Source organism: Lolium perenne, chromosome 6, assembly GCF_019359855.2.
Source record: "Lolium perenne isolate Kyuss_39 chromosome 6, Kyuss_2.0, whole genome shotgun sequence".
Classification (NCBI taxonomy): Eukaryota; Viridiplantae; Streptophyta; class Magnoliopsida; order Poales; family Poaceae; genus Lolium; species Lolium perenne.
This window is the reverse complement of record NC_067249.2, coordinates 49,739,336-49,766,523: the sequence shown is the minus strand read 5'-3', so window position 1 is coordinate 49,766,523 and position 27,188 is coordinate 49,739,336. Positions and strand designations below refer to the sequence as shown.

The window sequence follows — 27,188 nt, the reverse complement described above, 5'->3', positions numbered from 1 at the left end:
GAAGAAATCATGGCACGGTTATGAACTTGTTCATCCTCTTGTGATGTTGACACACATTTTTGGATTGCAATCAAAGCGATTCTTCGCTGCATTAGAAATGCTTTATTTTTTAATTTAATCGGTAGTTGATTTGAACACACATTTCTGTTTTCATTAGCACGTCATAAAATTACCATATCTCAGCTGTCCCTGCAATTGATAAAAATGGTGAAGCTTTTCATGTCAATATTAAGAAATCAATACAGAAATGAGGGCTACAGCCTACATGCATCATATTTGAAAAGTTTCATTTTTCTTCTTCACAAGCTGCCAATTTGCAATCATCTTAGGGCAGATTACACATCCTGTATTTGACACCTTGTAGTGTTTTTTCCTGAACTGTCATTTTAACCATCTACGGGACCTAAATTTGTAGTGTGCGTGATTTCCACCCCGTCCACCGATTGAAGTGTTACGGAAGTTAAAAATTGTGTTTGCGGCAAATCTTCTAATGCGAATCCTGCAGCTCGATGGGTACTGAGAACATGTATATTCTTGGACACCCATCAATGTTTGTCCACGTGAACTTTTGAATTTCTGTGTAAAGAAGTACTGTAGGTGTTTTAACAATGTGTATAATAGGATTCTTTTACCATTGTACACTTTTGGTTCTTCCTCATGTCCATTGGCTCACACTCGCGATAGGAGAATTGATCGATTATGCGGCCTCCACTTGCTCCATTGTAGTATTAATTTTTCTCGTGCAACATTGATGCAGGTTTAGTTAAACGGCTAAACATATCTCTCGCTGATATCTCGTAAAGGATGAAACGAACAACAGTGCTCCAAAGCGTAAGGCTATTCTGCTTCTTGAAATGACATGGAAATATATTTTTTCTTCCTTGAAGTAATACATGGATAGATCTATTCTATTCGAAGTGCACCTAACTATTTGGTCGTTGAGTTTGTACCAACTTTCTTCTTCCAGGTGGCGAGAAGAAACATGGCGTATATGGCTTTGCAATACTATATGTAGGTGATTCCGAAGGAGGATCAGCCTCGGTTCAGGTCATATGGCAGCGCAGACGGCGGATTTCAGTCCGTCTGGAATAAGACTACTCGACCATGCTATGCACATTCATGATGCCCTGTGGCTTTCTTCAGTAACTAATATTCATGACCTGATGCCGGTGGGAGTCCTATTCAGAGAAGAAGCTCTTAATTAATTAGCTTGCCCCTTTTGAATTTTGCAAGTTATGCAATCCTTCTTGTATTGTCCTATGGAGTGTACTCCTGTAATCAGGTGACACACATGTTGTCGTCGTCGTCGTATTCATCACCAATCGAGCTCGAACAAGAAATAAGCTGAATATATTGGTACATTCAGCTCCGTACATGCTTCCTCTTGCTTGAGACATCTTGGACAAGTCATGCATGTACACACTTCATTGGTATGGTATATATTTTGTACCCTGAATCTTGAATCTGAATGAGCTGAAAGGTGACTCGGGACTTTTCAGACCTCCTTGCACCCAAGTCCACTGTGTAGCTATTCCAATTAATAAGCTTTTGCGCATGGCCACGAAGGCTCTATAGCCCTCGAGCATGGAGAATTGGCGAGGCGAGCAGGGGTCTATACTTTTTTTTTGGTTCACTACGCATTTTCTTTTGCTGGAATTTAGTGTCCAGCTTGGTGCTTTCGATCAGCTACGACTGTTCTTTCGCCTCGCATTGTAGTTTGCTAAGTATTTTTCTTTTGCCCACTTGTTTTTATTCTGTTGAGCTTTATTAAGACGACTCCAACTTGCTTCTTGAGGTAAAAGGAGTTACCCTTCATTAAGGATGATGAGCTTCAGATCGGCATAGGTCTGCCTTCTCTCGGGTTAAGGTCCATTTGGCGATGCCGCCACTGAGTTACCCTTTCTATTTGTTGAAAAGAAAAAGAGTTACCCTTTCTATATCGGTGGGGGCATAAGATGAGTGGGTGACACATCTACCGATTAGCAGAACTGGCACAACAGGAAGGTGCAAAAGAACTACGCATTTCTTGAAGGTTCAGAGAGGAACACCGCGGAGGAAGATAAACAAGAGGCAATCAGACGAGGAAGTAGATAAGGAGTAAAGAGTTTGCATTAACTAGAAGTAGTGCAGTTTGGATCGGTGAGCTAGGAATGCGTAAAGTCAGTCTCGATAATACAACCGATACACACACCTCACATGATCTGTATAATAACTAATCCTCTACGTTGGACCTCAACGCGAACTTATCTCTGGTAGATAATTCAAAGATCAGTGACTAATGTAATTCCGTTTCTTTCTGGCAAAAAAGATACACGCACACAAAAAAAACCAAGAAAACCCTTTGTCACAGCAATATTCCCAACACCGGCATCAAATAACAGTACTTCTAAAGAAGTTTTCCACTGAAACATTCGGTACATCAAACAAGCACTGCAGCGCCCAAACCATAGAGCTCCTGTCACAATGATGAACCATATTCTCAAACTTGCTGAATCCCTAAATACTTATTCCAGTTGTAGAGAACCTTGCCACACGGGATTGCTCACATGCTTTCTACTGCTAACTGGTTCATGGAATTACTCGATAAACACACGAAAAGAACAGAAGACAAAGTACGAGACATGATCTACGATGAAAGAGGTAAGGAACCTTCCAGCCAAATGTGAGATCCGAGCACCAACAGATCCCTAGCATCACCAGTAGCTAGACCACAAAGAACTTTATGTCAGTAATCATCATCATCAGAATCTTTCATAAACATGCGCATACCCTTGAGGAACATACGGTCTTCTGGATTGAGTTCGGACTCATAGACACCGTCAAGGTAACGGAAAGGATCACAGTAGTCGTCGTATTCATCTGAGTCCAGGATGTAGTCAAAGCATAGGCATAATCATCACCGGGATCGACGCCAAATGACCAGAGAGGGCCCTCAAAGCAAAGATCATAGCCATCCATTGGATCATTGGGGAGCTTGAGTGTCTTAATGTTACGACATTTTCTCCGCAGAGCACCATCCATGGAGATGTTGAAGCAGTGGCGGATGTCGAGGGACTCTGTGGGGGCGCTTGTCAAGGATGGCCGTCACCCCTTATTGGTGAAGTTTTGGCCAAAGAGCCGCAGGGAGCGCAACCCATGCATGGATGCAATCCCCGTAGCATCATCATCCCTGTTATACCTGAACTCATTATTGTCATCCTCGTGTCCGTGTCATCACCGAGATTGCGTAACCGGTACGCATTGAATTTCAAGTGCTTCAAACTGACATGCTTTGCCAATCTCCTCAAACACTTGCTTCCCACCTATATTTGTGAAGAGTGAAATCTCAAGCTCCTCAAGCAGAGGGAACTTCTTTATCTCCTCTTCGAATTCCATGATATCCTGACAAGCAATGAGGCTGAGACTCTTCAGAGATGGTGCCCTGCAAAGATAGAAATTGTACATTAGTAACCGGAAAATACGCCTCAAAACAGAATTGTTGATGTATGCTGCACAAGTTATAATCGGCACAAGTGCTTGCCCCAAAGGAAGTTGCAGCTATGCACTATCACCCTACGAGATAACAATATAGAGGTGATTGCAGAAGAATAAAATATTAACCAATAAATACGCCATAAAAAAGAAATGCACAGATATTATGTAAAAACTATGAAGAGTTACCATCTTTATCCTGGTGTAGAAGAGCACTTAAAATATGATTGTAATAGGGGATATGTCATCTCAGAGGATAGTCACTGTTAATGACCAGATATGAGTGTAATAGGGCTTAAGTCGTTTAGAGGATAATTACCCATGATGACCAGGATATCACCTGGAATGAGTTTAGTGGTACCTACTTCACTTATTTATGTTTGGCACACAGAACATTAGGTGAACGGACTTGGCTGGAGAATGCAGTTATAGGGCACGACAAAGAAAGCACTTAAAATCTATTTCGCATATAAACTCAGCACGGAGTAATTTATTCCACTTCACTGTTAAAAAGTAATATGGGATCATCAAAGCAGATCCAATGTTCAATATTTTCATGTTTCATCCCTGAAACTACAACTCCCTGGTGCCCCATTTCAAACCAAGGAAAGCATTGCTCTATGCTAAATATGCAAGGAAACTTGTGAACTTTCTAGACCAAAGACCACCAGAAGGAAATCTCACATAGTTGTGTAAGCTGATAACACCTTAAGTTCCTACCTTAGATAATTGTCTGGCATATGAGGAAATCACACTGCTTGCTACGCACAGTTAATTACTTTGTGAAGATAGGTTGCACAGGCACCCGCTAAATGGTAGGCTGAGAAAAATCATGGGAGTAAAACACTAAGACATGAAGATATTCCAGGTATGAATAGCGTTACATTCTTCCTCTGAGGAAAATACCACTAAAGTATGAATGTAAAGATGTAAGTAAGAAGACAAGAATAAGGCTAGGATGAACCGCACCTCTTATCCAATCCTATGTAAACTAACCATTATTACCAGTATTGAATTAAAATCGAACCAAATCGAACATCATTTCATCATGAACAAACCGAAGCAGCATTTTCAGGCTGAACAGAACTAAGCAGACGCAAATTTAAGAGGACGAAATCTTACTGGTCGCCGAGGAGGCGGAGCACGTCGTCGTCTGCAGCATACTCGGCCCAGAACGCCTCGCACTGGCCCTGTGCGCGGCGTATGGCGCCCTGCGCCATCTTGTAGAGGTTGACCTGGCGGTCGAGCTCGGGGTGGCCGCGCATGTCGATGCGGCGCCAGAGCGCGGGGTGGTCGCGCGCGGCGCAGCGCCAGGAGTGGCACACCTGCCCGGCCCCCATGAGGATCTCGATGTGGTCGAGCTTCCGCAGGACGCAGGAGATGGCGTCCAGCGGCAGCGCCGCCCAGTCCCTCGCCTCGCCGTCGGGGCCCGCGTCCGGTGGCGGCGCCGCGGGGTTCGGAGGGGTGAGGGGCTGCGGCGGCGCCCCGCCGTCACGAGGCACTGCGGGGTGGGACCGGGGCTCGGTGGGAGTAGGGTTCGGGGGAGCGAGGGGCTGCCGCTGGGCGACGCCAATGTCGCGCAGGGTGGCGGGCGGCGCCTCGCGAGGTACCCATACCGCCGCCTGCCGATGGGGCACCGCGGGGTTCGGAGGAGCGGGGCGCTGCTGCTGGGCGCCGGCAAGGTCGCGTACGGTGGATGGCGGCGCGGCACGAGGGACCCATACAGCGCGCCCCACCGCCTGCGGACGAGGCGCCGCAGGGTTGGGAGGAGCAGGGCGTTGCTGCGGGGCGCCGCCGAGGCCGCGTACGGTGGCGGGTTGGGCGTCACGAGGCACCCATACGGCGCGCCCCGCTGGCGGCGGCTTGTGGTGGCGGCGGCGGGAGGTGGACATGGCGTTGAGGGTTGGAGGAGAGAGAGAGAGAGAAAGGTTTAGGCTTGCAGGGTACGGCGAGAAATGGGGGAAAGAGACAGACAGTAAAAAGAGGTGTGGATTGCGGCAGTCTGGAATCACGACGCGTGGATTGCGCCGTGCACGTAGCGCGCAAGGCGCGGAACAGGCGCTGGAATTTTGGGGCAGGTTTTGCCGCCGAAGGGCCGCGCTGACCTTCCCCGAGATTACCAGCATCTTCAGCCCCGTCTAACAAAACTTTCCTACACGAGGCTGAATCGAGCATTTTGGGGACCGTCATTTTCCAGCCGCGTCCCTCTAACGCGGTTTTTAAACAGAAATTTAAATAAATTACATTCAAAAGAGATCGTTTCTGTTGAAGTCGTCGTGATCGAAGTAGCCGCGATCAAATTACCAGAAGCGCGATCATATTACAGATAGGTGGTGCAATCTAAACATAAATTAAAAGAAGGGGTTCGGTGAGGCTAGCGGCGCATCCTGAGTCGATGTAGGTACGCCGATCACGACGACCTCGTCGTGCTCTGCCCGGTGTGCCTACTCCGTCGCTGACGCCGAGGCCGACGCCGATGTCGATGCCGCTGACGCAGGTGTACTAGCGTACGCCGTCGCAGACACGCATGCCGGTGCCGCTCTTGCTCCCGGGTGGAGTTGCTGCCGCTGCCTCGGCCGCCACCATTTTAGTTTCGATGGCGTCGAGGATCTTGCCTTTGTAGAAGTTGTGCGCCGCCCGCGTCAGGGGAGACATTTCAGTTGTCGACGCAGTCAGCAATGCCGCTGACGCAGGTGTACTAGCAGACGCTGTCGCAGACGCGCATGCTCATACCAGCTCTTGCTCCAGGGTTGGAGTTGCTGCCGCTGCCTCGACCGGCGCCATTTTAGCTTCGATGTCGTCGAGGATCTTGCCTTTGTAGAAGTTGTTGCGCCGCGCGCGTCAGGGGAGACATTTCAGTTGTCGACGCAGTCAGCAGGGACATGTCCTCCTTGCGTTTCTTGAGCTCCATCTTCTCTCTTGCCTCTTGAGCAGCGTCGGCCTTTTTGTCACGGGAGAGCAGGCTCAAGGAGACCTCGGCAAGGCACTGTGTGATCGACGCCTACGTCTTCTCGGTCGCCGCCGTCTGTCACAAGGCGGCTTTGGCAGCCTTGTTGCCGATAGGACGCCCGCCGATGTTGCGAGCGACGCATCCGCATCAATGGCATGTTTCTCCTTCGACAACGAGATGTTGCGAGCGACGCATCCAGATCAATGGCATGTTTCTCCTTCGACAACGAAAGACGCGTCAACCGCCATTCCTCGTTCGTTTTGAGCTTGCTATAGCAATGCATCAACACGAAAGACTTAAACCCTTCTGAGTTCTTCTGGTACATCGCCATGGCACGGTCGAACTAATCAAAGGAAGTGTAATCAGATCGTGATTAAAAACTAGGCGCTAAAACTTTTCGTAGAAAGAGGCGTACCACACCGCTGACATTCGTGTCGCTGTCGCCTCTTGTGTCGACCTCGTTATGGTGCCCATGGAACATGTTCACTGACGCCTGGATGATGGCCCAGCGCGTCGACATTGCCTTTTTGCTCCTCTTCATTGTCATCGTGCGGTAATCCTTGTTGACTAGCTTGCGCTCATCGAGCTTCGCCTTGGTCCTCACCCAATACTTTTCGTACTTTTGGTTAGCACCGATGATGGAGTCATGGCTCACCGTCGACCATGACTCGCAGCGACATTCATCCTCCAGAACCGTCCACTTGGGGCCTCGTGTGCCCAAGGCCGCCCTCTTCTTCTTCCTCTTCTTCCTCACGCCGGCCGCGTCAACTTCCACGAGATCCTCTGCATCCTCTCGCGGCATCGCTGGCATCATCGTCCTCGTCATCGCCGCCCTCTTTGTCATCGTCATCGTCGTCCTCCACCCCTTCTCGTCCTCCCCCTCCTCCTCCTCAACACCGGCGAACTAGAATTGAGCGGACCACTGCGGCCAGTGAACGGGGCGCCGTCCTCACCGGGGCATGGCTGGCACTGGGGCGCTTGGTCGTACGCCGGGGAGTAGAACACGACGTTGGGGTTGAAGCCGCCATGCGGCAGCGCATCCTCGTACCGTGGCGACAAGTTCGGTGTCACGCACCCGAGAGTGGCATAAGGGACGTCGTTGAAGAAGCCGGATGTCGACGGGGACACCACTCCCGGAATGTACGCTGGCCCCGACGTACTCCATGGGCTCGCGTTGGTAGCCGCGATACACGACGCACGCGTAGACACACCCCTCCTAGTATATGTAGACCGGAGGAGGCCAAAAGGTTGAACCGGATGGAAGAGATGATGTTTGAAGTCTTGAGAAGCGTTCTACTAGCTAGGAAGGGCGGGAGCTAAGCAGATGAATAAATGGGGAAGGATTTCGATCGGTCGGTCCTTTCTAATCCCTCTCCCTTCTCGATCCGGTGCTAAGTGACGAAGGGCTAGGATGTGTTGTCGCATGGATTGATGATCTGGCATGTAATTGGAGATGATCGAGGTGAGGAGGTCAATACCGCATTTGTTAACCATGGGATGGAATCATAATCAATCGGTCCAGTTAATTGTGCAGGCATAAAGCTTCCTTATTTTCCCCGTCACCTAATGAAGCTGGATCCAATAGACTTCTTCCATGATTTTCTCGTTCTTAATTAATGGCCGGCTAATTAAGCTGGACCCGGTAGACTTCTTCCATGATTTTCTCGTTCTTAATTAATGGCCGGCTAATTAAGCTGGACCCGGTAGACTTCTTCCATGATTTTTGGGTTATTAATTAACGGTTGCTTTGATTCTTATTATATCCTCAAGTTGAATCTGGCAAGCTTGGTTGCTACGTATAATAAACATCAAGTCGTCACAGCGCTTGGAAATTTAGGAAGAAAAATATGAGCTAGATTCTAGTTGTCGTTGTGATTATTCTGTCATTAGTCAAGGAAGTCTACCATGTTCTTGTTTCAGAAGAAATAGGTACATATTGGTTTTTGCTGATCAATAAAATCACTTCAACCTTGAATTTGCAGCTTCCATAAAAAGGGAGGGGGGATACATGTAGTTCTAGTAGTACCGATGCATATATAACCAACCGATCGAAAACCTTATTTCATGAGACCAAAACAAAAAGTGCGGTGAATTCCATGAGCTTCATCATCTTGTTTCTTTGAAAATAATTCAGGAAACAAACAAAATTCTATTTGAAAGAGAAGAGGAATTCAACAACCAGTGACAAATTTCGCCATAACCAAACTCTTTTTAGGACATTTACAACACACATAATCAAAAATAAATATGACAAACACTTGAATATTATAGATAGATATATATCTCTGCATATGCAGCTTTAATCTTGTACTAGCGCACATATAATCTGCTGCTATCACGCATGCCTGCACCGATAATCCCACAAGCTACTGAAGCTTTACTACTACCAGTATTGCTTATGGGCTTACAAAATGAACCGCTGCGCAAAGGAAACAACTACAAGCTCCAAACTGGAGTATTACAGGAATTTGAGTTTAATCTAGTTCAACACAATATTACATCAGCTCAAACAATATGTCACAACATAGGCTGCAACCAGAAGCACCGCAGGAAGGTGAGCCGCGCTTTTCAGAGTCGTCCTTGCCCTTCCATGCGACACACCAATTAGCGCAGCATGCAGATAGCAGGGAAAATAAACACATCATTAGTTCAACATTCACTTACCAATACCAGGTATAATCACATACATTACAGTGGGTATATATTTGAGCCCAAGAAATACCAGGATTGTAAACTAACGAATGGGGGGCAAATAACAGGCCAACTTGTGGGCTTATCATGTCCATAAATCAGCTGTACAAAAGGACACATGGCACCATGCATGGACTACTCAGGCCACGTGTCTAACAATAACTACACAAAAAGCGCCCAACAGCAAGCATGCTACATAAAAGAACATGTATAGGTAACATGAGCAGGGCCATAACAGTTACAGAAAAGACCTTAGCCTGATGTCCTACCCAAAGACTTCAAAGGTAGTCACATGACAACCTTTCTAAGTTCTAACTTCCAAACATATAGCTAAGCTAGGCCATGATAGTATGATATCACAGAGAAGCTTGTAGACACAAGGGGAGGAGCTGCTACTCACCTAAATCATGCACCATAGCAAGGGAGTCAATCTGCAAGTACAAGAGCATTGGAAGAAGCCCTCAACCACACTCTTGAGCTTGGGATAGTCTATTCACCTCGCAAGAAATAAAATGGTACGAGTAACCATCAAGTACTTCCAATGTTCAAACATATTTGAGCTACGGAGTGCACCAATCTGTTCAGAAACATGGTGTGTTTTGTTCGTGTTTTCATCATTGTCCAGACAAAGTACTATGTATAATTAAAATAAAATACATAAGCAAGATCGAAGACCTAAAAAAGGAAGAATAGAACAACCAAACCAAATGAAGTATTTACAGATCAACTACAACATTAAAGAATATACACAAGCAGTCAAGAACAAATATACTGGTACTTTCTAGCCAAATGGTAAAAACCTGGACAACCCAGGACTTCAATTGTGGAGGAAAGAAGGAGAATTGGAAGCCAGTATTGCGGATTTGTAAGAATGGCCCATTTGAGTGCACTAATCAGTCAGTGGTAGAACTAGCTTGCCTACATTGAGCATTCAAGTGGGCAACAAGAGAGCAGTACCAAAACACTTGAGTTTGAAACAAAGAAAGACCAAATTAGGTAGCACCTGACCAGCCAAACACATGAACAAGGGTAGCAGTACACAAAATATTCCATGGTCTAGAAATGTGAGATTTTTTAATGTTCTACTTTTTAGTAACCAAGAAAATTAAACACAGTCAAAAAAATTATTAAAAATATAAGAGATAGACATAATATAAAACTTATAATCATGCATATCACACCACAATACAGCATCAGGAAAGAAGAAACATCTAACCAGCCTGCCTGTGAACCGTGTCCGAACAAATGTTAGCAATAACTAAAACCTGGAACCAAACCACCCTGATCCAACCCAGGAGCATATCACAGCACCACTTACATAAATACCACATTCCTATCACAGTTAGAATAGAAAAATTGAAAACACATAGAGGAAAGGGGGACAAAAGGGGAGCCACCATTTGCTTTCAACTAGAAAATTCCACACACATGAATTCAAAATGGACAACATATAGAAGAAATCTAGCCTTTACCTCTACAGGTTTGGAAGGCACCTCCTACCAGATAAGGACTGCAACCCCTGCATGCAAGTGGTTAAGGTTTAGAACAAGGCCACAACATAGACAATCCCCTGATTTTGATCACCAATACGAGAAGAATCGACGTAAAACCACGTCCCGGGAAAAAATCACAGTTCGAGCAAACAATGAACCAAGCATGTATCACACACTCAAAGTCAATACCCATATTAAGAAGACCCATCCCACAGAAAAAAAGGCACCCAAATTGATACCCAAAGTAGTAGATCCGAGAAGAATATTAAACCACCTTATTACAAATCACACTAGCAAAAGATAAAACGTTATGAGTCTAACCAAATACTAGAGTGTTGCTTCAACACCTTCCCACATGCCAAACCATACAAAAGTATTCGAGTAATGAATAATACACTACTCACGAGGGCCATCCAAATATCCATACTAGAGTGTGTTGCGTCAACACCTTTCCACATGCCAAACCAAACAAAAGTATTCAAGTAGTGAATAATACATCACTCATCACGGCCATCCAAATATCCATCTGGCAAAGTTTTGCATGAGAAAATATAGCCTTAGCCTAAGTAATTTTATTGGGTATGACACTATAACAGAGATCAAAGAGCTGGTGAAGGCACAGATAGAGAAAGATGTGCTCAAAAAAGGGGGGAGGCCAGCAAATCAGTGTTTCGTAAATAATAGGCCCAAAATATATTAAGAATACATAGGCAACATGGTCATGGCAAAGAGCTGGTCAAGGCACAAATAGATAAAGATGTGCTCGAAAAAGGGGGCAAAAGGCCAGCAAATCTAGGCCCAAAATATATGAAAAAACATAGGCAACATGGTGATGGCAGCTGACAAAGAACAACTGACATCATGTAGAAATCCCAACAAATATTGTTATGTGAGATCTCTTTCTACACAAGGTTCACCGACAACTTGAATCTATAATAACACTACTTATACTTATTGCAAGGAATATTGGTACTAGGAAGAGAACATTTATTTTGGATGACCTTTCTCAATTTGCCATAAATAAGAACAACATTCGGAATGGGATTATGAGTTGATGTACGGTATGGGTAAAAAAATATAGATCAGGGGGGACATAGTTGATGCACATGAAAACACCGTTAAGCAACAACCAAGAGGACAGCCGGCTTTTGGAATGGAAATAGAAACTTTGAAATGAATTGCATAATTGATCAAGCATCGTATACAAAATAGCATTGAAAAACATTGAAATTATGAGAAGAATCGTTGTGTATAAAAACAAATTAACACTTTACCAGGTATGCAATCTTAGTGAAAACATGGTGGTCTTGTTAATAGTAATCATAGTGGTTTAGCAAATGGGATTGTATGCATCACACATTGCACAACATAAAACCGATTAACCATTGCACCTTCAATGGTGCAACAAAAGATTTCAGTTTTAAAAAATCAACTACAAATAGTAAAGATCAGATGGTAGTGCATGATGTATTAATTGATCATCACAACAATTATAAAATTAATCATAGAGCACCTAGGGGACACATACAGAGTGACCCGAAAACGAATATTGCATTGATGAGATCCTACAATAGTAGCATCCTGCCACTACCAGGAGCAAAGCAACAATGATAGATACTGTTCTCACCTGGGTCACAGCTGCAGCAAGGGAAGATATCTGGTTGTGACTTGTGTTCAACATCCGGAATACTTTCAGGTTTTATGAGCCAGTATAAGATTATGAAGCTCCACTCCCTAAAAACGAGGATTCCTTTCTTAGCTGCAAATCCTTGTACAAAGATAGCTAGCTAATAGCAAACGCATAAGTCGTCCGGAAATGAGGATCTTACTTCACCATTTTTCTTCTTAACCGTCTGTGCCCAAGTTCTTGAACACCTCCGGGGAACCTAAATGAAGCGAAAGAACATGTAGAGGTAACATCAGCAAGGCCATAGCAGTTACAGAAAATATGGAATAAGTATTACGCCTACGCTACGCCAAGATATCACAGACCACCTTGTAAGACACAAGGGGAGGAGCTGTTACTCACCTAAAACATGACACAATAGCAATGTAGTCAATCTGAAAGTACAAGAGCATGGGAAGAAGCTCAAGCGTGCTCTTCAGCTTGGGATTGTCTATTCACCTTCAAGAAATAAAACGGTATGAGTACCATCACGTACTTGTAATGTTCAAGCAGATTTGAGCTAAGGATCAATGTCAATTACTCCGAATTGCACAGTTTACCACACACAAAAACATCAATTACGCCGAAATGCCCCACCAGAAGATCTATGCTACCTACTTAGTTCATTTCGGTACGCTTGTCCTAAAAAAGGACGAATGCACATATATAATCAGACAAACTGGACTTTTTAATTTACACACGCATTAGCAAACCGTACATTAAAAGCTTCATCAAAATGCTTATGAAAATTTAACGAACATTCCAAAGTTGTTAGTGCTTAGAACGAACCAACATGAGGATATATGATTGCTTCAACACCTCTCTCTCAATTAGACATTTGTGCCAGAAAACACTAGCCAACACTCATGGGTACACCATGTCAGCAACCAGACCTCAAACAGGTGAGAAAGGCACCTCCGAGATGGACCGCAACACACACTTGCATGTAAATAAAACGAAATGAAGTTCAGAAGAAGGCCACAACACGGGGCTTGATGTGAACACATACCAACAACTGATTAAAGACAACCATAATTTTCATTAAAAAATAATAGCAACAAATCGTATAGAACTTAACATCATGGATATCACGATACATGATATCATCAATTATGAAGCAACATGTAACCAACCTGTGAACCGTGTCCGATCAGTCAGGTTAGCTCTAACCTGGAACCAAACCACCAGATCCAAACCAAGAGCAGATCACAACAAAGACGTACATGAAGACCACATTCCTGTCAAAGATAGAATATAAGAACGATGAAAACATAGACGAAAATGGGACAAAAGGAAAATGGGACAAAAGGGGAACCGTCGGTTGCTTTCACTTAGAACTCTACACACACGAATTCAAAATGGACAAAATGTAGAAGAAATCTAGCATTTACCTCTACAGTTTGAATGTAACCTCCTGCCAGATACAGATCGGAACACCTGCATGCAAACAATTGAGGTTTAAACAATGCCACAACACAAACAATCAGGTAATTAAAATTAGGCGCCATGTACCAATACGAGAAGAATTGACAGAAACCCCGTTCTAGAAAAAATTCACAGTTCCAGCAAACAATGGACCAAGCAAGGCATCACACACTTGAAGTCAATACCCAAACCATACAATAGTATTCGAGTAAATGAATAATACGTAAGTCACCAGGACAGTCCAAATTCGCAAGGTTTATTCCTAGCAGTCAGCAGGACCATCCAAATATTCATCATGCCAAGTTTTGCAAAAGAAAATATAGCCCAAAGGGGGGGGCAAAGGGCCACCAAAATAGAGGGGGGAAATAATAAGCCCAAAATATATTACGAATACATAGGCAATATGGTGATGGCAGTTGCCAACAACAACTAACAGCATGCAGAAATCCAAAAAATATTGTCATATGAGCTCTCTCTGTACACAAGGTTCATCGGCAACTTGAGTAAATCAAACACAACACTGCATACTTATACTTACCGCACCAGTAAAACTAGGAATATTGGTAGCACAAAGCGAACAATTGTTTTCAAGCACCTTTCTCAATGCAAGGACCAAGAGCAACCAAAATTTACTGTCTATATGAGAAGTTGCCATAAATAAGAACAACATTCAGAATCGATAAAGAGTTGAGGTACAGTATATGCAAAAATTATAGCTTGTGAGACTTAGTTGATCCACATGAAAACACTGCAGATACAGCAGCCAGTAGGACAACATGATTTTGGAATGGATGTGGCATTAATTGCATAATTGATCAAGCGTCATGTACCAAATGGCATTGAAAAACATTGAAAGCATGAGATAACACCTCACTAGCTATGCAATCTCAGCGGAAAGATGGTGATCTTGTTAATAATAATCACAGTGATTCAAGCAAATGGGGTTGTATGCATCACACATCGCACATCATAAAAACGATTAACTATTGCATACCTTCAATGGTGCAAGAAAAGATTTTAGTTTAAAAATATCAACTAAAAATAGCGAAGATCAGATGGTAGTGCATGATGTATTAATTAATCATCACACAGGGAATGCAGAATTGTGGTATGGATATGATATCATCACTTCGCCCATCAATTTTTTAAAAAAGAACAGAGATCATATATGCTAAGGCGAAACAAAACTAAAAAAAGAGCATTACTTTCAAGATAAGTAACAGACCATAATACAGAGAAAATAAAAATATATGTAAACTTATAACACAAGACACTAAAAAGAGCTCGTACAAATGACTAGGCTGCAGATGGTTCAGATTGAAAACGATAAAAGCCACGGGCAAGTTTGTCTGTTCTTTATTTTTATCACATCTTTCAATGGGTAAAAATGGAGCAAATCACAAGGATGCCATACATACCAATCGTGACTTGCCCCAGTTCCGCTTCACAAACATGGCAGCAAGCTTAAACAGGCCCATAGCCATCAATTATGAAAGGCAGCAAAAAGCGCTTTGATAAGGCCCGTAACCATATCATGCCGTTACAACAATAATGTGCACACACATCCCATAAATGAAATACAATTTTGATACAAATAAGAGTTTGTAATGAAATTAATTTACCAAGGGAGAATTATGAATTCAAAATTCTCATTTAGTTTAGACAAGGTACACACACTACTCTGCTTAGCCGTTTCCTTTTGCTTCAAAGGTGAATTGTCTTACTAATTAATCATGAATGGATAAGTTTTAGAACATATATCTTGAGTGTGAATTGTGTTGGTAGATAATCACGAATCTTCGAAAATAACAATTGCTTTAAAAACATAGGTTGCAGCAAAAATAAACATATTGAATAGGAAACATTTCAATACTTCCAAAATAACAGATGTTGGCAAGATTTTAAATACCTCTCTAACATTTTCCACAAATCATGTAGATTCGGCTGTACAGCATGCTAATGCAGGAGACGGAGTTGGTCCACGGGTTGAGCTTGCCGGTCGAAGGCCGCAGGGATGTCTATGTGTTGCATTGGACACAAGGCCGCCATTGTTGTTGTCGAAGAGGAGGTCCCGTCAGTTGAAGAGCTCGTCACTGATTTCCACCAACTCCATGAGTACAGCTGAAAAAACATCTAGCACAAGAAGCCAACATATTGATGGCATCTGAAAGAGATCCCATCCAACTAAAACAGGCGAAGAAACACAAAAACTTGGAACCCCATAAAATAGAATAAGTGGGAAGTAAAAAGGATCACACATAGACGATTGATCTGCAAGATATTTAGATTGAAAACCATGAAAGCTAGGCGCATGTTTTTCCTACCGCCCATCTTCGACACGTCTTCCAACAGGCAAAACTGGAGCTAATCACAAAATACCAATGTTATCTGCCCCACTTTTGCTTCACAAACAAACATGTCAGCAAACTCAAGCAGTTCCATAGCCATTATAAAAGTCAGCAATAAGTGCCTGGATTTTCTACCAAATAAGCGGAATTTAAACATCGCATGCATTTTTTTTCCAATTATTATTTGTAAAACAAATTAACACTTCCCTATTTGCGCAAACTCAGCCGAGAGATGGTGATTTTATTTGCAATAATCAGAATGATTCTGCAAATGTGATTATTTGCAATAATCAGAATGATTAATGTGATTATTTGCATCACATATTGCACACTAATAAAACCAATTATCCACTGCATATCTTCAATGGTTCACCACAAGATTTCAGGTCAAATATATCAACTAAAAATAGCGACCGGAGATCAGATGGTAGTGCATGATGTATCAATTGATCATCACAGTGAATGCAGAGTTGTGGTATGGATATGATATCAGCACTTCTCTCCCATCACTTTCTTACGAACGATGATCAGAAATCATATCAGCTAATCATGAACAAAGCTAAACAAAGAGCATTATATTCAAGAGAAGAACCATCATAATACAACGCCAATAAGTAAATGGTATCAAATAAAGAGATGTAAACTTAAAAGGCAGGACACTAAAAAGGAACTTGTATAAAGGAGTGAGCTGCAGATGGTTCAAATTGAAAACCACAAAAGCTATAGGCATGTCTGCTTCCCATTTTGCCATGTTCTTAATGGGCCAAACTGGAGCTATGCACAAAATCCTTGGAGAAACTCACTTCAACTCATGCAATAAATACGAAAATATTGTTTTTTAACTAAGAAGAAAGTATTGTTGCTGAAACACTACAACTCGAACATGAAACGACAGAGTGTATCTTTTTATCAGATCTAATATTTTCAACACAGAATCTAAAAGTCAAGAGATCCATTTGTAATGTACCAGCAGCTGCTAGTAAACATGTAGAAAGTCTGAGAACAATCATTATGCATAAAACTCTTAGCCGGAAGATGGAGATCTTATTTGTAATAATCACAGTGGTTCAATAAATTGAATTATTTGCATCACAGACTGCACAAAAATAAAACAATTATCCACTACATATCTCCAATGGTTCACCACAAGATTTCAGTACAAAAATATCAACTAAAAAGAGATACATAGATCAGATGGTAGTGCATGCTGTTGTGGCCGGTAATATTAGCATGCACGTCTCCCATCAATTTTCTACAAGCAAGAACAGAACTGAACAAAGAACATTATTTTCAAGATAAGCAACAGATCATGATACAACGCCAGTAAAAATAAAATAAAAAGATAAACTACAAAGGCACCACATTATAAAAGAGCTCGTACTAAAGCTGTGAGAAATCAAGTTCGCCATGCTGCCCAGTTTTGCCGAGTCTTTTAACGGGAAAAATTGGAACAAATCTCAAGGTCGCCGTACACACCAATATGATTAGCTCCAGTTCCACTTCACAAACGGGCATGGTAGCAGACTTAAATAGGCCCCAGAGCCATCCATCATTGTAAATAAAAGCGAGCGAAATGCGCTCCGATTTTGTATCTTCATCATCATCAACCTGTGTACGGTACGAATAAAGATGATATCATAGTAAACTAATTCAATGGAAATTGGTAACAGTGTGCTCGCCAACACACAGAACTCCAATTAGCTGCAAGGACTTAGTTATTTTGGTACATAATCACCGTGATTAATTTGGCGCATCGAAACTTAAAATTGCTGCATGTTTTAGAGACAATTTAATTGCAGGCACTACTAACATACAGAGTTCTATGTATACATGTCTATTGCAAAACATAAGTATCCGTCATCATCAAATCCAGAGAAGCTGAATAGGATCCCAAAAACCAAGACATGATCGACATATTGCATAACTTCATCAAACAAGAAAAACGAAAAATCCATGTTCCTTCGAAATATCGCAGCTAACAACGAGACAACAAGATTAATGTAAAGAGATTTTATAACATGCCACTACAAGGAGCAAACAATCATTGAGGGAAACTATTCTCATCTGTGCCACAACTGCAGCAAAGGAAGATATCTAGTTCTGGGTTTTGTTCTTATGTTCAACACCAGAAGGCACGACAGTAGCAAGCTAGTGCATAAGAGGTGCCGAAATGCGCAGCCCACCTCCCAACCTTTTTTTGTCTTGACTGTCTGAGTGCAAGTTTTTTTACACCTCCAGGTAGAGAGGTGTTGCAACAATAAACCTAAGAACGCACGTAGAGAGAAAAATGATTTTAAATCCCACCTATTCCGAAAAATGGAATCTAGCTCGAAAAGGTAGAGATACTAGTTTGCTTAACAACTTCATTTGGCTTTACTCGCCTGCCAAGTTCATAATATACAACCTTTAGGGTTAACTGTGGAGACTATCACTAATGAATATTTAATATTTGCAAATTGCAAGTGCTTTGACAATATAGGTTGCAGCAATCTTTAAATAGAAACCTTCCATACTTGCAAGTACAAATAGATTTGTAAGAGGCCACAGAATGCTCTAAATTTTCTTAGAAATATCGTAAATCGTAAGTATTGTCCTAAGTTTGTCTAACAACAAAACCAGCTGTTTAACTGTATATCGTGTCTGAAATTAAGTTAAATAATGCAAATAAAGATTTTTCCGATCAGTTTGAAAGGGAGGGACCTTGGTAGGTATAAAGTAGGTCCTAAGTTCAGTAGATCCTTAATTATTGATAAATATTGTAAGGATGTCAAATGATGTATCTTAAAACTCGTAATAATCAATGTGTAAGAGTACTTGGTCCTCTTTTCTTAAGATTACACAAAACCTTGGATTTCTCGTTGAATTGTAAGTACGTAGCTGTATATTTTGAAACAGTACATCATAAGTAATTGTACTAGCAGCCCAAATGCAATTATATATCAGGCTAATATGCATCTTAGAACAGCATGAACTACACCATAAACCTACCAAATTAAACTGCACATAGATGAGTTAACCACCAGGCTTTAAGACAAATGGAAACAATACCTTACTTTACTAAAGAATAACCACGAGAACTAACACGATTCAAGCAAATGAGAAACGGAGTACACAACCTAACTACACTCATACAGGATTCAAGAATTATAGGTGAACATTATCTGTCATGGAAATTAAAAGCTTCCCCTATATTTCTTCAGAGATTAATACTTTGATGTATAAGTTCCATTGTAGTTTTTAAAAGACTAGATCTTCTCGATATATATTTCTGTGAAATTTGGTTCATATCATCACCGTTGACTGTCTTTTTCTACCCTTATAAATAAACCACAGTGTGGACATGTACCCCCCCCCCCCCCCCCCCAATGTACGCCCAAAACACATAGATATTCAAAAGAACGTATTTTCAAATCTAAATAGGCTCAATATCTAATAAAAGATGAACCGACAGAACTTGAATGACTTGAGGTAACAATATTGAGGCAGCAAGCTTCAACAATTAATAATATCACTACAAAATCACAAGATGCCAATCATCCCTATAGTTCCCAACAAAATGAAGATAAATCTAGTTCAGGCAGAAGTAAATGCTTCAACAATTAATAATATCAATATTGTTGCCTCAAGTCATACAAATGTAGAATGAATCCAAACCACCTAGTTCATGCAGAAGTAAATGCTTTTTCCCCAACAAAATGAAGATAAATCCCAGCAATCCCTAATTTACACTACCCCTGATAGTTGTTGGACTGCTAGCTACAGAATCTTACAAGTTGTTTCTGTTTTGGTCGTAGCTAAAACCAACAAATATTTTCTAAGGCAGTATAATTATTGTCAGCAAAGTGCCTCTTACGAATTAATCATCAATATACATGGTAGTTCCTTAGACTGCTCATAGTGGGAGTAACATAGCTAGTAACATCACACATCTCAAGGCATTTTGGTGACATGGCATGCGAATAAATGAAGAAAGAGAATGAGGTGGTAACTAGCTATGTTACCATAACATCACACACCCCAAGACAAAATGAGTCTACAACATAATAAATGACACAATGCATGACACCACATATAAGTTACTACCCACTATGAAGATAGTAACATAGACTAGTAACATGGCATATGTTACTAGTCTAAGTTACTCCCCACTATGAGCAGCCTTAGTTAGCATTTTCAGCAGACTAGAGAAGATTACACATGAAACACCTAATGACATATTAGAATCTGCCACGTCTCAATTAAAATCTGAAGATCTAAAAAACCTTTTCTACACAGTACCATACAAAAACAATGATTACGTCGCAATTCCTAGTTATAAATGGGCAGGTACATTAATTACGGCGAAGGGCACAGAGAGGAGCTCCTTGTGGTCACCAAGTCATCCCTGAATGAGAAGAGTAATTTTAGTTTCAGTTAAAACTGCAGCAAACACGTAACTGAACTTTCTTTAATACTTTAAAATATGCCTACTTCTAATGACTAGTGGCCATGATTGATCTGTCTTTTGTTTCAAGTAGTAATATTAAAAAACACAATAAGGATTATAATGTGGAGTTTTATTAGACGAACAATGCATATACATATTTTCTCTCTCGGAAATCTTCTTATTATAAGATAAGATTGAAAAATACATCTGAACATACGAAATTGGGAGAGTGGACACTGAGACAAATCCTTGTCTGGATTATGGAATCAGTGGAATCACACCCAGCTGTAGCGACTGCGACATCAAGTATCAAACAAACACGAGTTTCAGAACTGATCACCTCAATGCTACGTATGCAGGAACCTCTCCACAACAAGTACCTCCATTAATGAGTACTTCAATAGGATTCTATCACATATTCTGCCAACAAGCATCACTAGCAAGAAGCCTGGCTTTTGCACTGTACAAATGCAGACATGGCATCTAATTAAATACATGGTCTTCTCAATCAATCAAAGCAGCAAATAAAAATGGATCACACATCGCATGCAGAACGCAAGGTGCGAGTAGTACTTACCGACTTGCCCATTTCCCCTGTTAGTTTCCGAGAATCCCGGAGTGCCAAATGGGCGCGAGGGCTCTGACGTCCGCGGGCAAATGCGAGGATGGGGTGACCTTGATATGGCCACGGCGACGGTGACGGCGGTGGCGGACTTGTTGGAGTAGATCAAGACGGTACTGAATCGAGAAGCGACGTCTCCGCCGCTGGGTAATTAAAGAATGTATTTCGAAGGTGGAGGCCGAGGATTGAGATTGGGGGGATTGGGGCACAAGTTGTACCTTGAGCGTGCGTCTAGAGACGGGAGCCAGGAAGCCGACCGTGGCGGTGGTCGACATAGTCGCCGGTGGGCGGCGGACCAAGCGGAGCCGCTTGTGTTTCCCTAGAGCACGGACATCGAGGGACGCGGCGTCGCCGAGGGAGTGGGCCGGGAGAGGGGTGAACGGCGTGGCAGGGGTCGCCGGGAGGCGGCACGATCGCGCGAGGGAGGTAGGGAGACAGAGGAGAAAACGTGGAGATGGAGAGATGTAGACGTGCGGCTTTTCGATCTCTCTGTATCTTCGTCTTCTTTTTCTTTCTCTCGAGTCGATCCGCTGCCGCTATTGGTGCTCCACGTTTAAGACCCCGATTATAATGATTACTACTATTTGCCTAGCCCAAAAATCGAATAGTAGTACAGTATATTAACTACTCACGGAAGTTACTCCTAATTAACTGCTCACGGAAGTTAGCGACATAAGCTCCCGAGACATGCACCCTTCTCGATCTTATTTCAATTTTGGATCGCAACTTTTTTTTTTGTCATAGTAGTTGGAAGCTAGGGAATGTGTACCAAACATGGATTGCTGACCTGACCCAATTGATCGATCATTATCAAACATGTGCATGTACATGTACATTACCTAGCTAGAGAACCAACCAACCACCTCGATCCTTTTACTTTTTTCAAGCACACCACGCATGCATAAGTTGTATGCCAGTCTGGCACAAAGATCTCGTACATCTAACACAAGGCACTGGTTGAGCAAAATAAAACGGCCGTTGTCTCCTAACCTCGTCTTCCTTGTCCGGACATGTCGACGTCCTCTTCTGGCCTTGCCGTCGATGACCGACAGTGAAGGTGTCTAGCCTGGCCTAAACCATTAACTTGTTAGACGAGCGGGGGCGACCGTCGCCTCGTTGGCGCATGCATGGCATGGTGGCGTTGTCTGCCATGCTGGTGTCGAAATTGAGTCCGTGTCTTCGCTCGTCGGTACCCTGTCATGGAATAAACAAATCGTCGAAAAAAAATATGTGTGGGTGGAGTGGCTTGATGACGATGGTGTATGTTGCATTTAAACCACAACATTCCTCCTTGGATATACATCGATGTGAAGGATTAAATCTGTGCTCCAAGATAGCCGCCGCAAGGATATCTCGCATCCACTCAGAAATAGATCGAGGGGGAGGTGAGGAGAAGGTCGGGGGTGACATCATTGTCGGAGAGGTGCTCACACATCCGTTTGAGGCGCACGAAGGCACATAGGACATGAGTGATCGTGGGCACATCCCATGATAGCAAGCATGCCCGCGGTCAGAAGCTTCTCTTGGAGGGCCAGTGAACCGAACAATTTGTAGTTGGGCTCCGCATGAGTAGACCATATCTTCTTGACGTCGAACCTGGCATGGCAACCGTAAATCTGAGCGGTGTAAGGATAGCTGGAGAATGGCCATCTCCTAACTTAGTACGCGGGGTTCTAGTACTTAAATTTTATTTGATTCGTCACGCCAAAATGGCACTAGCTAGTACGCAAGAAAAAAAAACACAATGAGTTTTGGGAAAGTGAAAATTCGGTAGAATTCGGCCATATCCTTAATAAACTATTCCGCCAAATTTGAGAACCCACACCTGGACTTGAACATACCGCAGTAGTCGCGAGCCAAGCTAATTTCGTCCATGTTGTTTAAAGGTTGCTCACGTACTGATTGTTGTGACGTGTTGATTGTGCTAGCTAGCATATATATATATATATATAGTTCGAAATGCCGATCGATCGTGCGAGTTCCGCAATGAGCAGAAAAGGTAGGTAGCTAGCTAATTTGGTGTGCGGTGAAATTAATCAGCTGATGTACCTGATGCATGGCTGGTGCACGTCGTATGTGCACGTGAGATTGTTGCTGTTGAGTAATTTTGATCGGAGAGGTAGGTGGATATATACCTTTGTGGAGGCCGTAAGTCGATGGGAGAGCGTACGTACATGCATGGCATCGATCGATCAGCTACTGTACGTGATGCATGGCCGGTGCATGTGCACGTGAGGTGGTTGCTGTTGGGTTTAGTGTCGGTCTCACGCGCGCGCGAGAGCACCGTTGAACAAAATACTGTATAAAAAATATACTCCAAAAAGAAGAGGCGGGCGGGGCAGGCAGGTCGATCGCGGGACGGGTGCGTCTCACGCGCGAGACGTTTGGGTCCCACCGCGCGCTTAATTACCACGGATCGAGGTGTTGCGGCGCGCTGGCAAAATCCAGGAGGAAAGCTCGGCCAGCACGTCTCGGTCGCACGCACGCACGCAGGAGGTGAGCCAAACAGCGACGCGGCGGGCGGATAATTAATGATGGACGCATCCCTTCCCTCCTTCCCTCGAGCGACGCGCGCGTTGTTTCGGTCAGCACGCAGGAGCTGAGAGGTGGCTGGCGCCGAGGGACCCGCGACGTTTCGGTCGCGGATGTGCATGCGCGTGCGCACGTCACGTATGCCTTTGGTCAAAATCCCCATCTCTCTTCCTCTAATGGTAAATTACTATAATTAAAATGATCATTTCAGTTCCTCATTTGATTTGATCACAGCTACGATCTGAAATATTATTATGGTATGTGTAAAGGAGAAACAAGGTTATCTGTATGCACCGGCATAGCTATAGAGTGCAATCTATACACGAGTATTCTGACATCAGCAAGCCTGGTCAGATCTTCTGATGATGAAAATAAGATTGATGATAACTTGAGGGTTGGTGCTACTAAGTCCTTCTACTTTGCTGATTTAAGATACTATTGCCTAGGTATAACTTTACCGTTACAGATATATTGAAGTGCACCTTCCAAACAAACAACGTGCCATGAACTCAGCTGTCATCTTTTTTCAGGAATAATTCTTGTTCACTGTCACTTTGTTTTTGTGCTAGGTTGGGATCGGAGGGCCTCTTGTTGATTCTGATGGGTATTTCGTCGGTATGAACTTTTATGACGAGGAAGTAACTCCATTCCTACCTAGGGACATAATTCTTGAATGCCTCAGGAATTTTGAGACAAGGTATGTCTGCAACTTTTGGATGCGTTGTATAGCAGTTATCTTGGATGTTAAAACTATTCCTCGGTGTGTATTTGTAGCACCATTTCTGCAGAAAATACCGACCGTACTCCAAACAGGTGTCCTTTCCAGCACTTCTCGTAACTATCTGTGCCGTACTTTCTTGCATGAATTCACTTTTTTCTAACTTTTCTTAAGTCACATCCTGACAGATGGCCAGTGCCTAAACCGTATTGGACTTATCCGATAGGAGGCGATCCGACAGATCCTGCAGATGACCTGAGTACTATGATGCGCTCGATTGTCTCACCGAAGTCGGAGAACTTATCTGGCTGTTCGGTCTAGATACAATAAAAGTACTCTGGTGTCCTTGAATCGCTCCGTTCCCAAATATAAGACGTTTCGCAGTTCATTTTGAACTGCCAAAACATTTATATCAAGGAACTGAGGTACAGTATTTCATAGCTACACGGTAGCATAAAGAAACGTTCCATATGATTAATGTGAACCTGCAAGTGTACATTGTGCCGTTTAATGTTCTGAAATTAGCTTCAAATAAGGATGTACACATCTTGAAATGGATTTCAACATATAACAAAGCAGGAAATCAATTCATGATTTTCTTATAAGACATAGAAGGTTAACACACGCTTATAGACATCAAACATGCTTAGCAAATCATTACTGAAACCTTAAGAATTAAGAAATCTGAAACAATGTGCATGCTGATTTTAAAATGGGAGCCACAAGTGACGGAAGTACTCCTTGATTTTAAAATGGGAGCCACAAGTTACGGAAGTACTCCTTGATTTGTCTTCTTTTCTATGTAGTCGACATTTGATATTTTTTTTCTACTATCATCGTGTATTATTGAGTACCTGTTGACCACATATAAATTTTGAAGTGACCTGGTGCAAGGTGCAGATAACAAAGTGTCTTTCCAAGATAGTATAACATGGGTATTATTAAAAGCCTCTTAGATAATGGTTATGTGGGAGTTAGAATAAATGATGAGAATAGTGATTTCTTTATGACTAGTAGGGGTGTGAGACACGGAGGTCTCATCTCTCCCATCGGAGGAATGTTTTGATGACATAAAAAAACCACTTCAGAATCGGGTGGTTATAAAGGTGGCACTGGGTACCTGAAAGTGAGAATTGAAGATCATGGATCAAGAATGGGATTTTTCCATCCAAATGACGGAGAGATATACTTGGGCCCTCTCGGTGGGTGATGGCAACAACTCTGTGTGGACCAACTCGTTGGGACTCCAAGTGCAGAGTGTTGTAGCAAGCGTCTTTTTCCCACAAGGGTGACTCGAGGGTTTATATCAAACTCTCGGAGAATTAGCTTAGAAGCTGAATTATTCATCTCCTCTTCGAGCAACCTGCAAAATAAAGTTCTTGTCTTGTTTCCCCAACTCCACCGTGTGGTTTTCTAGCACAAGGTTTCGTATTAGTAATAGAAAATACAAGTATAAAAGTAAAGTAAAGTAGACAACCTAAGTAAACTAGATAAAAACAAATAAAGGCTAGTGGTATTTGGGTTTTGTGTGTGTGTGTATGTAGAGAAAGTATTTTTTGGTATTTTTGGATTAAATAATAGTGGTAAATATAAAGTAAGGTAATAGTGTTGGAAAGGTGTTTCTAGTGATTTAAAATGGATCGGAGTTCATGGGTTCACTTGTCTACTCTCCTTTAAGATGTAGTTGACACTAACAATTCATCAATGACATAATATTGGTGCAACTTCAACGTGTGTTTGATAAGCATTTATATAGGCATTACATTCTAACATAGAGATGATGCAACACATCTCTCTTATACTCTTCAAGAAAGGGAAAACTCCAAGCAATCTTGAATTAAGAATCAACAGAGTATAGCCTTAAGCTAGTATTTTGACATAATGTTTGAATATCAAATATGCTACCTTGAACAAACAAAATTATTATAATGTCACATGATATTTATAGCACATGTAGTCACTTTATCTCTAATGAGGCAGCAAAAGAAAGGTAAATACCATAGTAGTCACTTTATCTCTAATGAGGCAGCAAAAGAAAGGTAAAATTATTAGAATGTCACATGATAATTATATCACATGTAGTCACTTTATCTCTAATGAGGCAGCAAAAGAAAAGTAAATGCCACTCCATCTAATACACACTTCTCCCCACACATGTTCTTGCATACAAGTTGGATCAGAACAAGTACTTAAGGATTGGGTACATGATATGCATCTATCAATACATCTTACACATAATAGGTTCTAATCTCATATATCAATATCATTGAATAAAGATCCATCACATATGAATTACATATATGACCATAGTCATGTTGTGTAGCTCATATGGTCTATGAAGAACAAGAGAGAAATAGATCAAGATACCGCGACAAACTCATAAGTTAAGAGGTGGACTACTCCCTCTTCATCATGGTGATGATAGTGGAAATGTTGGAGAAGGTGGAGATCCCTCCGGTGGAGTTTCCCCCCTCCAATCTTCGCTGGTTCTAGATTTGTTTTGGTGTTTCGGTGTTTCTACGGTACTCTCCTCGAGGAAGCCTCGGGAAGTCCTTTATATATGGGTTTTTAGGTCAGACAAAATCCATGGGAGAAAGAATCTAGAGAATCAGACGGTCAAGGAGGGAAATAGATCTAGTGGCGCGCCCTCCCTGGCTAGGCGCGCCACCAGGGGCCGTTTGTCCCTCCTGGCCCAACTGGTGACATCCAAGCGCTCCAGATCCTTCTCTTGATGAAATATTAGCACCCCCGAAATCCTTGGTCAATTTGACTTCGTTTAGGTCCCTAAAAGTTAAAAGTACACAAAACAGCGTTTTCCTGTCATGTACGATTATAACCCAAATAAA

General features: G+C 42.5%; 1 long non-coding RNA gene, 4 other non-coding genes and 1 pseudogene across 6 annotated transcripts; all 6 read right to left on the bottom strand.

The window, feature by feature from the left end:
- Positions 1 to 2,355: 2,355 nt before the first annotated feature.
- Positions 2,356 to 5,455, bottom strand: LOC127310463 (putative F-box/LRR-repeat protein 22; annotated as a pseudogene).
- Positions 5,456 to 14,576: 9,121 nt separating this feature from the next.
- On the bottom strand, positions 14,577 to 14,661 carry LOC127310941 (small nucleolar RNA Z196/R39/R59 family). The gene has a single exon (XR_007857439.1). It is a non-coding gene; the product is annotated as a small nucleolar RNA Z196/R39/R59 family (small nucleolar RNA).
- Positions 14,662 to 14,741: 80 nt separating this feature from the next.
- On the bottom strand, positions 14,742 to 14,832 carry LOC127310935 (small nucleolar RNA Z195/SNORD33/SNORD32 family). Its single transcript, XR_011747835.1, has one exon. It is a non-coding gene; the product is annotated as a small nucleolar RNA Z195/SNORD33/SNORD32 family (small nucleolar RNA).
- Positions 14,833 to 16,458: 1,626 nt separating this feature from the next.
- On the bottom strand, positions 16,459 to 16,547 carry LOC127310937 (small nucleolar RNA Z195/SNORD33/SNORD32 family). The gene has a single exon (XR_011747839.1). It is a non-coding gene; the product is annotated as a small nucleolar RNA Z195/SNORD33/SNORD32 family (small nucleolar RNA).
- Positions 16,548 to 17,060: 513 nt separating this feature from the next.
- On the bottom strand, positions 17,061 to 17,145 carry LOC139832936 (small nucleolar RNA Z196/R39/R59 family). The gene has a single exon (XR_011747844.1). It is a non-coding gene; the product is annotated as a small nucleolar RNA Z196/R39/R59 family (small nucleolar RNA).
- A 2,650-nt stretch (positions 17,146 to 19,795) lies between these two features.
- On the bottom strand, positions 19,796 to 21,597 carry LOC127307927 (uncharacterized). Of its 2 annotated transcripts, XR_007856022.2 has the most exons (4): positions 21,311 to 21,597; positions 21,048 to 21,208; positions 20,811 to 20,930; positions 19,796 to 20,428 (listed from the first exon to the last, which is right to left on the bottom strand). It is a non-coding gene; the product is annotated as an uncharacterized lncRNA (long non-coding RNA). The 2 variants fall into 2 exon arrangements; XR_011746311.1 differs by having other exon boundaries at positions 21,048 to 21,597.
- Between the last annotated feature and the right edge of the window lie 5,591 nt (positions 21,598 to 27,188).